This window comes from Jaculus jaculus, chromosome 8, assembly GCF_020740685.1.
Source record: "Jaculus jaculus isolate mJacJac1 chromosome 8, mJacJac1.mat.Y.cur, whole genome shotgun sequence".
NCBI lineage: Eukaryota > Metazoa > Chordata > Mammalia > Rodentia > Dipodidae > Jaculus > Jaculus jaculus.
Genome location: NC_059109.1, coordinates 2550676 through 2562837, shown reverse-complemented (window position 1 = coordinate 2562837; position 12162 = coordinate 2550676).

The window sequence follows — 12162 nt, the reverse complement described above, 5'->3', positions numbered from 1 at the left end:
GTCCAGGCCAGCTCCGCTCACCTTCTGGGGCTCCGCCCGCCTCCGGGAGTCGCGCTCTGATTGGCTCTGAAACCCGCCTCTCAGCTCCCTGAACCGAGGAGGGCGGGACGGGGAGAGGGATCTGACGGCGACGTTTGTTGTTTTTTTCGAGGAAGGGTCTCACTCTGGTCCAGCCTGACCTGGAAGTCACTATGTAGTCTCTTGGTGGCCTTGAACTCACGTCGATCCTTCTACCTCTGCCTCCCGCGTTCCGGGATTCAAGGCGTGCCCCACCGCGCGGGCTTGACTGCGACTTTTGATTGGCTTATGTGGATGCGGGCACCGCCCACTGCGCTTTCCCGGGTGCTGGGCGGCCGCTAGGGCAACACAGACTCCAGCCTGGGGTCTTGTGACCCCACGGCCCATTGAAGACTGTGACCTCAAACTCATCTGGTGGAAAGCCGGGCGTGGTACGCACGCCTATAATCCAGGCACTCGGGAGGCAGGGGTAGAAGGATCGCCGTGAGTTCGAGGCCATCCTGAGACTGGTGAATTCCAGGTCAACCTGAGCTAAAGTCAGACCCTACCTCGAAGGAAAGAAAAAAAAAAAAAAAAACTAAAATCGAGGGTCTAGGGAGACTCAGGACTGAGTGGTTAAAGACTTGCTTGCAAAGCCTGCTGGCCAGGGTTCAATTCTCTGGTTCCCACGTAAAGCCAGATGCATAGAGTGGGGCTTGTGCGTGGAGTTCGTTTGCAGCGGCAGGAGGTCCGTCCATGTCCATAGTCTGTTTATCTCTCCCTTGAATAAGTAAAAATGAAACAAAGACCAAAAGCAAATCAAGCTCAACGAGGGGGATTAGGGATGCAGCTGGTGGAGCGCATGCGCAGCATGCAAAAAGCCTGGGGTCACAAGAGATTCGGCACGTCGCTGTAAATCTTTACAGATTTTCATCTTTCCCTCTACATCCTCAACTCCAAGTATTCAGACTTTCCCCAGAAGCAAAGGGTTTTGCGCACCTAAGAAGGGCAGCGCTGGAGTATGAGACACACACCATGTACCCGTTCATCCATCCATCCACCTACCCACTCATCCATGCGGCTGTCGTTGTCCGCTGGGATGAACCTACAAACCAGACGCAGTTTATGGGAGGAACGGGATTTATTTGAAGCTTACAGATCCAGGGGAGGTTCCGCAATGGCTGAAGAAAGTGCCCCGCTTGGCCAAATCCACGCAGACAGACCAGCAGCAGCATAAGCAAGCCCACTCCAGGAACTGGCATGCCTTGGGCTGGAATTCAGATTCGCCCCCCGTAACACCTTAGGGCTGAGCCCTAGGTACTGCCCACCGAGACACCGAGACGAGATGGTTGGAAATCCAAGTTACAAGCTTGAGTAAAACTCCTGAATCAGCCGGGTGTGGTGGTGTATTCCTTTAATCCCAGCACTCAGGAGGCAGAAGTGGGGGATTTCTGTGAGTTCAAGGCCACCCTGAGACTACCTAGTGAATTCCATGTCAGCCTAGGCTAGAGCGACACCCTAAAAAGAAAGAAAGAAACTCTTGAATCGATTGATCTGTTGGGGGACATCTATTCGAAGTGTCACACCTGACTGGATCAAGTGATCATTTCTCGAAAGAGAGCCGCGATGCCCATAAGCACCGCCAGGGGACAGCATGGCTCAGAGGTTGAAGCTACTTTCATTTAATCTCCCTCCAGCTTTTGTTTTCAACACAATTTTATCCAACCTGAGCTTTGAGAGCCCTGCGGTTGATTTTCTGGTCTACCCTGCCCACAGACTAGGGTTGCAGATGTGCATGGCCACGACCAGCTGCTTGTGCGGGGTCTGAAGATTCGAACCTGGGTGGTCTCAGACCAGCATGCTTTGCACAGAAAGTACATTTGATTACTGAACCATTTTTCCAGAACCTTCCTTATTTATTTTACTTTTTTGGTTTTTCGAGGTAGGGTCTCACTCTAGCCCAACTCACCTGGACTTCACTCTGTATTCTCAGGATGGCCTCGAACTCATGGCAATCCTCCTACCTCTGCCTCCAGAGAGCTGGGATTAAAGGCATGTGCCACCACACCCGGCTTTAATATTTCACTAATTTATTGGAGAGGAAGAGACAGACAGAAAGAATAGAATAGGTGTGCCAGGGACTCTTGCCTCTGCAAAGGAACTCCAGAGGCATATGCCACCTTGTGCATCTGGCTTAAGTGGGTCCTCAGAAATCAAACCTGGGGCTTTTGGCTTCACAGGCAAGCGCCTTAACTTTTAAGCCACCTCTCCAGTCTCCTTACTTATGTTTTAATTTATTACTTATTTGTGTGTTTGTATGAGTGTGTGTGCCACAGCATGTGTGAGGAGGTCAGAGGACGACTTTGAGGTGTCTGGGTTCCACCTTCTTTGCTGCTGCTGAAGAATTTCAGACTAGCTCAGGAGCCTCAGGCTCTCCTGGCTTTGCCTCCCCTTGTCCTAAGTACTCTGGGATCACAGACACATTGCCATTTTGCATCCTGCATGGGTACTAGGGAATTGAACCTGGGCCAGCAGGCTTTGCAAGCAAGTACTGTTAACCCCTAGCCCCCTAATATGTGTTTACTGATGTCCTCTGAATTTTGCTTCTAGTGAAGAGATCACATTGGGAATAAGGACCATACAGCTGCTTGGTGACTTGGGCCTTCCCTTTCGCAGGGCTGCAGTCATGGAGCTGTGGCGGCAGCTCCTTATAGAGAATGGACGACTTAATGAAAGAGCAAGTTCCTAGAAGAACCTTACAGAATGAAGGGAAAGCTGGATGGCCAGCTTTTGTCTGCTTGTTTGTTGATTTATTTTAGAGAGAGAGAGAATTGGCACTTCAGGGCCTCAGCTACTGTACTCAAACTCCAGACACTTGTGCCACCTAGTGGGCATGTGCAACCTTGCACTTACATGTAGGATCTGGAGAGTTGAACATGGTTCCTTGGGCTTTGGAGGCAGGCACCTTAACCACTAAGCCATCTCTTCAGCACCATCTTTTGTTGCATTATTTATATTTAAAATATTTATAATATTTAGAAATATATTTAATATATTTATCTATTTGCTTGTGTGTGTATGGGTATATCAGGGTCTCTTGCTGTTGCAAACACACAGTAGATGTATGCACCGCTTTTTGCATCTGATTTTACCTGTGTATTGGGGAATCCAACCTTGGTCAGCAGGCTTTGCATCTTTAACCACTGAGTCATTTCCCCAGACCCTTGTTTATATACTTTGTTTATTTATTTTAATTTTTCAAGGTAGGGTCTCACTCTAGCCCAGGCTGACCTGGAATTCACTATGGAGTCTCAAGGTGGCCTCGAACTCACAGCAATCCTCCTACCTCTGCCTCCTGAGTGCTGGGATTAAAGGCGTGTGCCACCACACCCAACCCTAAAAATATTTTTTAAATCTACAAAAAAGCCAGGCCTGAAACTACAATCCTGCAATGCCCCTGTCTCAGCCTCTCAACTCCTGGGTTTACAAGCATGTGCCAGGTCACCTGGCATGAACAGGGATCTTTGGGAAGGACTGCCATCCTGACAGTGTGGCCTCCAGGTAGCAAGGGTCAGTGCTTCTTCCAAAGCGAGATCTATGACTGGTTTAGCCAGCTGGCACCCTCACCGCTGAGGGAGGCAGGGTCCTCTCACTCAGTACCTCAGGAAAGGCTGGAGAGATGGCTTGGGGGTTAAGGCGCTTGTTTGTGAAGCCTAAGGACTCATGTTCAACTCTCCTACATAAGCCAGACAAAGTGATGCAAGCAAGCAAGGTCGCACATGCACAGAAGGGGGCGCATGCATCTGCAGTTCATTTGCAGTGGATAGAGGCCCTGGTGTACCCATTCTCTCTATCTGCCTCTTCCTCTCAAATAATAAATAAATAAAATATTTTCTAAAAGGTTGCCACCTTGACTTACAACTTGTAGCTTTTAATTTCATCTTCATCTAAAAGTTTTACGCAGATCAGAGGCTGGGGAAAATGGCTCAGTGGTGAAGGCACTCATTAGCAGAGCCCCCTGAGTTTAAGCCCCCAGCACCCACACAATGCCAGATACATAAAGCGGCACATACACATACGTCTGGAGTTAACTGGCCCTGGTATGCCTATACTCTTATGCCATTTCAAATAAGTGTATGTATTTTTTCTTTTTCAAGGTGGGGTCACTCACCAGGCTGGCCTCAAACTCATGGTGATCCTCTTACCTCTGCCTCCTGAGCGCTGGGATTAAAGGCGCGCGCCTCCAAGCCTGGCTATATACATATAGTTGTTGATGATGTTTCTCAAGGCAGGATTTCACTCTGGCCCAGGCTGAACTGGAATTCACTATTTAGTCTCAGGGTGGCCTCGAAGTCATGGTGATCCTCCTACCTCTGCCTCCCGAGTGCTGGGATTAAAGGCGTGTACCACCACGCCTCGCCAAATATTTTTAATTTATTTCTTTGAGAGAGAAAGAGGCAGGGAGAGAAAGAGAAAGGATGTGCCAGGGTCTCCAGCCGCTGCAAAGGAACACTAGATGCAAGGGCCACCTTGTAACGCCTGGTTCAAGCGGGTCCTGGGGATTAAAGGCACGCGCCAGCACCATGCCGGCCTCTTCTCTTTGTTTGTTTGTTTGTTTTTCGAGGTAGGGTCTCACTCTAGCTCAGGCTGACATGGAATTCACTATGTAGCCTCAGGCCGGCCTCGAACTCATTGCGATCCTCCTACCTCCGCCTCCCAAGTGCTGGGATTAAAGGCGTGCACCACCTTGACCGGCTACGGCCTCCTCTTTTAAAGGGAGGGAGTGTTTATTTTGGCTCCAGGTAGGAACGGGGTGGTAGCGGAACCCTTTTTTTGGCCGGGACTCCTCACACCTCCGGAGAGGCGGAGGCAGAGCGCTGATCGCGAGTCACAGCCTCACCCCAGGCTTCATCAGGCACGGGGAAGGTGTGCGCCCGCTCCTCCTACCCTGCAGACCCACTGCACCCCTTGTTCTCGGCCCCAGCCCCGCCCTGGCCCTGTCCCTCCCTAACCTGCCTCCCACCCTCCAAGGAGCTACAGCCCTCTCTCAGCCGAACACTCCAGGAGCCTTCTACCCCCACCGCCTGCTTTCCACTGAAATTGAATTCTCCCTGGGGGTACCTCCCCCCACCCCCGCAAGCTTCTGAAACCGGAGCTGTTTGTTTTCGTAAGAGAGGGGAGCGCTTTCCTTGCTGCCTCCAGCCCTTTCCTCTCCACATCCCAAATCCCATCTTTACACAGCCTTCTCCCGGGCACGGATAGCAGCACGCCCCCCAGCCCCGCACCTTCCCTTCTCGCCTCCACCTGCCAGCTGCGGTCTCCTTGATGGGCTGCGCAGGCCCCGGGCTGGCTGGCGTGTCTTCCCATGGGGTCCTCCCTCCGGGCACCTGAATGGAGGATGCAGCCCCACCCGACCTCTTGACAACTTTCTCCCTGAGGACTTGCAGCCGCCCATTCTCTGTTCACATTGCTGACCTTGTCACCAGAAAGGGCCTTGAGACCCATTCCAGCAGCTTGCCCTCAGCCCCAATCTCCTGACCTTCCCCCCACCAGTTTTGTTTTTGTTTTCGGTCCCTTCGCCCTCCCCCCTTATGGTCTCCCTCTAGCCCAGGCTGACAAGCTCGCAGCGATCCTCTGACCTCTGCCTCCTGAGTGGTGGGATTAAAGGCGTGTGCCACCATGCTCAGCTCTACGACCATTTAAAAAATGTATTTATTTATTAACAAAGAGAACGAATATGAATATGCTTGGGTGCACCAGGCCCTCCTGCCTTTGCAAACAAATTCCAGATGCATCGTCCACTTTGTACATCTGCTTTATATGGGCACTGGGGAATCGAACCCAAGCGATCAGGCTTTGTGAGCAAAGGCCTTTACGCTGGGTCCACATCTCTCAAACCCCACAACAGGGTCTCACTCTAGCTCAGACTGACCTGGAATTCAGTGTGTAGTCTTAGGATGGCCTCAAATTCATGGTGATCCTCCTACCTCTCTGCCTCCTGAGTGCTGGGATTAAAGGCTTCCATGATTTTTTTTTTTTTTTTGAGGTAGGGTTTCACTCTGGCCCAGGCTGACCTGGAATTCACTATGTAGTCTTAGGGTGGCCTGGAACTCATGGTGACCCTCCTACCTCTGCCTCCCTAGTGCTGGGATTAAAGGCATGCGCCACTTCGCCCAGCTATGATCTTTTTTTATTTTTTTATTTTTTATTTTTTGGTTTTTCGAGGTAGAGTCTCACTCTGGCTCAGGCTGACCTGGAATTTACTATGTAGTCTCAGGGTGGCCTCGAACTCTTGGCAATCCTCCTACCTCTGCCTCCCAAATGCTGGAATTAAAGGCGTGCGCCACCACACCCGGCTCTATGATCATTTTTTATTGTTTCTGTATTTATTTCTTCTTGAGTCAGGGTCTCACTGTAGCCCAAGCTGTCCCAGAACTCATAGCAATCCTCTTGCCTTGGCCTCAAAATGCTAGGATTAAAGGTTTATATGAAACGAGGGATGAGGTGCTGGGTTCCAATCAAGCTAGGCAAGCACTCTACCCACTGAGCACTGAGCTGCATCCCCAGCTCCCTTCATTTTTTTTTTTTTTTTTTTGAGGTAGGGTCTCACTCTACCTCAGGCTGACTTGGAATTCACTACATAGTCTCAGGCTGGCCTTGAACTCGTGGCAATCCTCCTACCTCTGTTTCCCCAGTGATGGGATTAAAGGCGTGCACTACCATGCCTGACTACAATTTTTTATATAAAAAGTGAGCCAAGGGCTGAAGAGATGGGTCAGCAGTTAAGGCATTTGCCTGAGAAGCCTAAGGACCCTGGTTTGATTCCCCAGTACCCATATAAACCAGGTGCACAAGGTGATGCATGCGTCTGGAGTTCCCTTGCAATGGCTGGAGGCCCTGATGCACTTATTCTCTCCCAAGGAAATAAATGAAATATCAAAAAAAAAAAAATTAAAGTGAGCCAAGCTGGTAATGGTGGCATACATGTAATCACAGCACTCCTCCTACCTCAGCCTCCCCAGTGAGGTGCTGGGATTCAAGGCAGGCTGGGGACATCAAGCTCATTCACAGCCGGGCAGTCTCTGTTCAAGCTCCGCCTGAGGACGTGGATGCTGTGCGCTGGCTGTAGCTTCTTGAAGGCAGGAGCTCACAGCTGATGTCGGAAACATGAACTGGCCGTCTCCTCTGATGCAAGCTTGTGACCTGTCTTGTGCTCAGACTCCCCATAGCTTTGACTGTCTGAAACTGAATAAAACCTGCAAATGCAGTCAGTTCAAGGAGCAATCCAGGGCATCCCCCAACCCTCCTTTAAGTCATATTTTGCATGTTTTATGTCACGTTTTTCCAAGCACTACCAGATGGATGTTGGTCAAAGAGAGTGCTGACATGCCTAGCTCCTTAGTTTCCTTCTCTCTCTCTCTTTCTGAGGTAGGGTCTCACTGTGGCCAGGCTGACCTGCATTCACTATGTAGTTTCAGGGTGGCCTTGAACTCACAGCGATCCTCCTACCTGTGCCTCCCTTGCTCTGGATTAAAGACTTTGGTTTCTTTCTTGTACTGTTTCTGGCTTGGGCACTATTGCTTTGCCTGCAGGAGGCGGCACTGCTCCGGGTTGCCTCCTCGCCCTCTTGCTACCCTTTCCCTCCTCTGCTGTCTGCCCCAGTGGAGTCCCTTTAGCCCTGGGCTCCCTCCAGGGGACCATACCTGTCACAAGCTTCTGGTTCCTGTCAGCTGCCAGGTCTGTCCTCTAACCTCTCTGCATTTGGTTCCTGGTTGACCAGGTATAAATGAATTTTACAAAAGTGCAAATTAAAAATTGTCACTTCTATCAGGCATGGTGGCGCACGCCGTTAATCCCACTCGGAGGCAGAGATAGGAGGATGGCTGAGAGTTCGAGGCCACCCTGAGACTCCATAGTGAATTCCAGGTCAACCTGGGCTGGAGTAAGACCCTACCTCAAAAAACCAGAAAAAAAAAAAAAAAAGAAAGAAAGAAAGAAAAAAAGAATACACCTTGGCCATCAAAGAGACAAGTTAAAGTGACAATCAGACAGATACACATACACATAGGTGATAGAACAGAATATATAAAATTACTTCACATACAAATATCTGACTGTTGGGGGCTGAGAAGATGGCTCAGTAGTTAAAGGCACTTGCTTGCAAAACCTGTCAGCCCAGGTTCGATTCCCCAGCACCCATGTAAAGCCAGATGCACAATGGACACATGTATCAGGAGTTCATTTGCAACACAAAGTGGCCCTGATGCACCCTACTTTCTCTCTCAAATAAATAAATACAAATATTAAAAAAAATACAAATATTCTGGGCTGGAGAGATGGCTTAACAGTTAAGGCACTGCCTACAAAGTCTAAGGACCCAGGTTCAAATCCCCAGTACCCATGTAAAGTCAGATGCACTAGGTGGCACATGCATTTGGACTTCATTTGCAGTGACTAGAGGCTGGTGTGCCCATTCTATCTACCTCTTTCTATCTCTCTCTTACAAATAAATAAAATTTTAAAAATTTATTAAGTAAAAGAAAAAAAACCAAATATCTGACTATATAATTCAGAAAATAAAATCCTTAAAAATCTATACCAGTGTCTTTCATGATACATTCTCTCTATGAAGTGGGGGTAAAAATAAACCGATTTTTTTTTCTCCCTGAGGCAGGGTCTCATTCTAACCCAGGCAGACCTGGAACTTACTCTGTAGTTCCAGGCTGGACTCAAACACAAAGTGATACTCTTACCTCAGCCCCAAGTGGGAGGCATGCATCACCACAACAGTCCACTTTTGAGGTTTTTTTTTAGCTTTTTTTTTTGAAGGTAGGGTCTCACTCTAGCCTAGGCTGACCTAGAATTCACTCTGGAGTCTCAGGGTGGCCTTGAATTTACGACAATCCTCCAACTCTGCCTCCTGAGTGTGCCACCATACCCGGCTTTGAGTTTTTTTATATTATTTTTTTTTCACATTTATATTAGTTTGTTGTTGCTGTGACCAAATCCCTGACAGGAAACAACTTAAGGAAGGAAGGGTATATTTGGGTTTGCAGTCCAAGGCAAGGCAGGCACGGCTGCAGGAGTCCGGTGCAGCCGCTCATGGTCAGTCCGCAGGGATAGCAGACTGGGACGAATGGCGGTGTTGAGGTGGGTTTTTCTTTGTAATACTTTTTAATAGTACAGGACCTCCAGCCCATGGAGTAACATCGCCAGCAGCTTCACCTTAATCTAATCTCAAAAATCCCTAAAAGACATGCCAAGATATGTGTTTTTGTGCTGTGGTAATTCTAAATCCTGGCAAGTTGACAGCCAGAGATGAAACACTTCCATAATCAGGAAGAAAAACGTGGGCTGGAGAGATGGCTTAGTGGTTAAGGCGCTTGCCTGCAAAGCCTAAGGACCCAGGCTTGATTCTCCAGGTCCCAAGCAAGCCAGGTACACAAGGTGGTGCATGAGTCTGTAGTTCGTTGGCAGTTGCTGGAGGCCCTAGTATGAAGAAATCTCAGTAGCAGAGGCCAGTAAGCTAGAAAGGAGATATAAAGGGAATAGAAAGGAAGGGGGGAGGGACTTAATAGGATGGTATTGTATACATGTAAGTAGAAGAATAGAATAGATTAATGGGGGTGAAAAGACCTAAGTGAGGTCAGGGGAAGAGATTGAGTAAAGGAAAGGAGGAGGGAGGGCTAATCAGAACCTAAGAGGATATAAATAAATCATATGGAAACCTACTTTTTTGGACAATGGAACACTCAGGAGCCATAGATGTTACTAGAAAATTTTCAGTTCCAGGGATGGGATACCTTCCAGTGAGTTGTTGGTCAGGGAAGTCCCTGATACCCCCCAAACATTACAGGCCATTGCTGAGGCCTTTGGTTTCCCACCAGGAATAGATGCTAAGATCCTATTGCTGAAGACTCCCCATACTTGGGCTGCAAAGCCACTGCGAACTTGGGTCTTTTAGCTTTGCAGGCAAGTGCCTTAACTGCTACGCCGTCTTTCCAGTCCTCACCCACTTTTTTTCTTGGGACAGTCACTTACTAATGCCGGAGCTTGCTGTCCGTAGCTCCAGTGATTCTCTGGCCACTGGCCCCAACAGGACTGGAGGTACAGGCACGTACATGTGTCCACACCCGGCTACTTATGTGAGTTCTAAAAACTTGAACTTGGGTGGTCTTAGGCCCCTTCTAGAAATGACCTTTAACTGCTGAGCCATTTATCCAGCCCCAGATATTTTGTTAGGGAGAGAAACAAAGAGGCAGACAGAGAGAGAGAGTAGGGGCATGCCAGGGACTTCCGCCACTTGCAGATGAGCTCCGGATGCATGCCCCACTTTGTACATCTCGTTTACATGGGGAATCTAACCTGGGTTGTCAGGCTTTGCAAGCAAGTACCTTTAACTGCTGAGCCACCTTTCCAGCTCTTAGATCCCCCTCAAGTTTTCAAAGGAAGTGCACTTAACCCCCATACAGCTCTTCTGATATAAGCACACTTCCCAAGACCACGGGAGGGAGGGAATGCTGGGTTAACAGCTGTGCACCCCTCCCCTGACTATTTTCCCCATCTTGCAGGCCAGGGCATCACCACTGGATCCAGCGCTTGTGCAAGGCGGAGTGAGAAATCAGCCCAGGCTGTCCCACTCTGTCCTTTTGAGTGAACTCTCCTGGGGAGATGCCAGTGGGTGCCTGCTCCCTCCACTTGGGCCACTGGCAGATTGAAGTCCCACTCCACTGACGTTCTGCCTGGTGAACCCACCAGTTTATTGGTCTTCCTTACAGAGTGTGGGCGAAGAGTTACTTGACAGAAGCATAGAAACCTCAAAGCAGCCATAGTCTGATGGAGATGGATGCGTGGTGAAGGCGCTTGCCTATGAAGCCCAAAGACACAGGTTTGATTCCCCAGTGTCCAGGTAAACCAGATGCAGAAGCTGGCACAAGCGTCTGGAGTTCCTTTGCAATGGCTGCAGGTTTTGACGCGCCCATTCTCTCTGCCTGTCTCTCAGATAAATACAATATTGTGGGGGAGGGGGGAAGTCTCATCCTAGCATGGATGACAAAGGCCTCCCCGTGAGTATATGGAGCTCCCTGTCCCTTGACTTCCCACCCTTTATTTCTCCAGAGGCCATGACACCTCGTGTACCCTTGCATACAGCTGGCACATCTTTCAGGGGGTCTGACTCCCTCCTATGAGGGAACGTCAATAGTCTGGAGTCTGTAGTGAGCAGACACAGCGGCTTCTCATAAGGATGGCAATTTTTTTTTTTCCTGGGAGGACGGCGCGTACCACAATGCCGGATCCCTTGGCTGTTAGCATTCTCCAGGAGCCTGTCCTGACGTACACGTGTCTCATCGTGCTTTAACTCAGTATTGCAAACTTCACGGAGGGGCTGAAGGACTTGAGGAGCTGAATCAGGTTCCCCCACCACCACCACTGAAAGGTCTCCACCTCCCAGCACTAGGGAAGCGTGCCTGGTTGGGCAGAGGTAGGAAGACCCAGGGTCGCCTCCCGTACCCCACATAATCACCTGATAATGAGCCGTGTCTACAGAGTTCACAGTCCCGGGGGCAGAGAGTGAGGGCCGAGCGGGGGAGGGGAGAGTGGCGTGGGTGGTATGGGGGTGGAACAGGGGGCGGCCTGCGGAAGATGAAGCCCTCGGGAGGGGAGGACGCCTCTACCGGCTTGGGAACTGGATTCATTCCCGGCGCTCGGGCTTTCCTGCACCTCGGCTGGGGGAGCAAGGACCGCCCGCCTCCGCCGCCGAACACCGCGACAGCCCTTGCACTGGAGACTCGGGCCGGTCTGCGGGGCCACGGGGCGGGGGAGGATGCAGGCTGCGCACCTCGGGGATCCCCAGAGCTCCCAGGCCGCAGCACCCGTGCCAAGCGCGCACCCGGACAGCCCTGTCCAAAGTGGGCTGGGTCCGCCGAGGGCCGCGGCTTGGCGGGTGTGCAGCCCTGCAGCTCCGGAGCTTGAACCCCCAGCCGAGACCCGGGAAAGACAAGCCCCGGTGCAGAGAGGCTTTCCCCGCTCCCGGGAACCGTAGGCTGCAGCCCTGCGGACAGGTGGCCCGGCGGGGACTCTAGTAGAGCCCTCACCCATCTTCCTTTTTAGCTACAAAAACCATAGCCCTGTTCTTTGCGCATCTACGAGCATGCTTTACTCTGG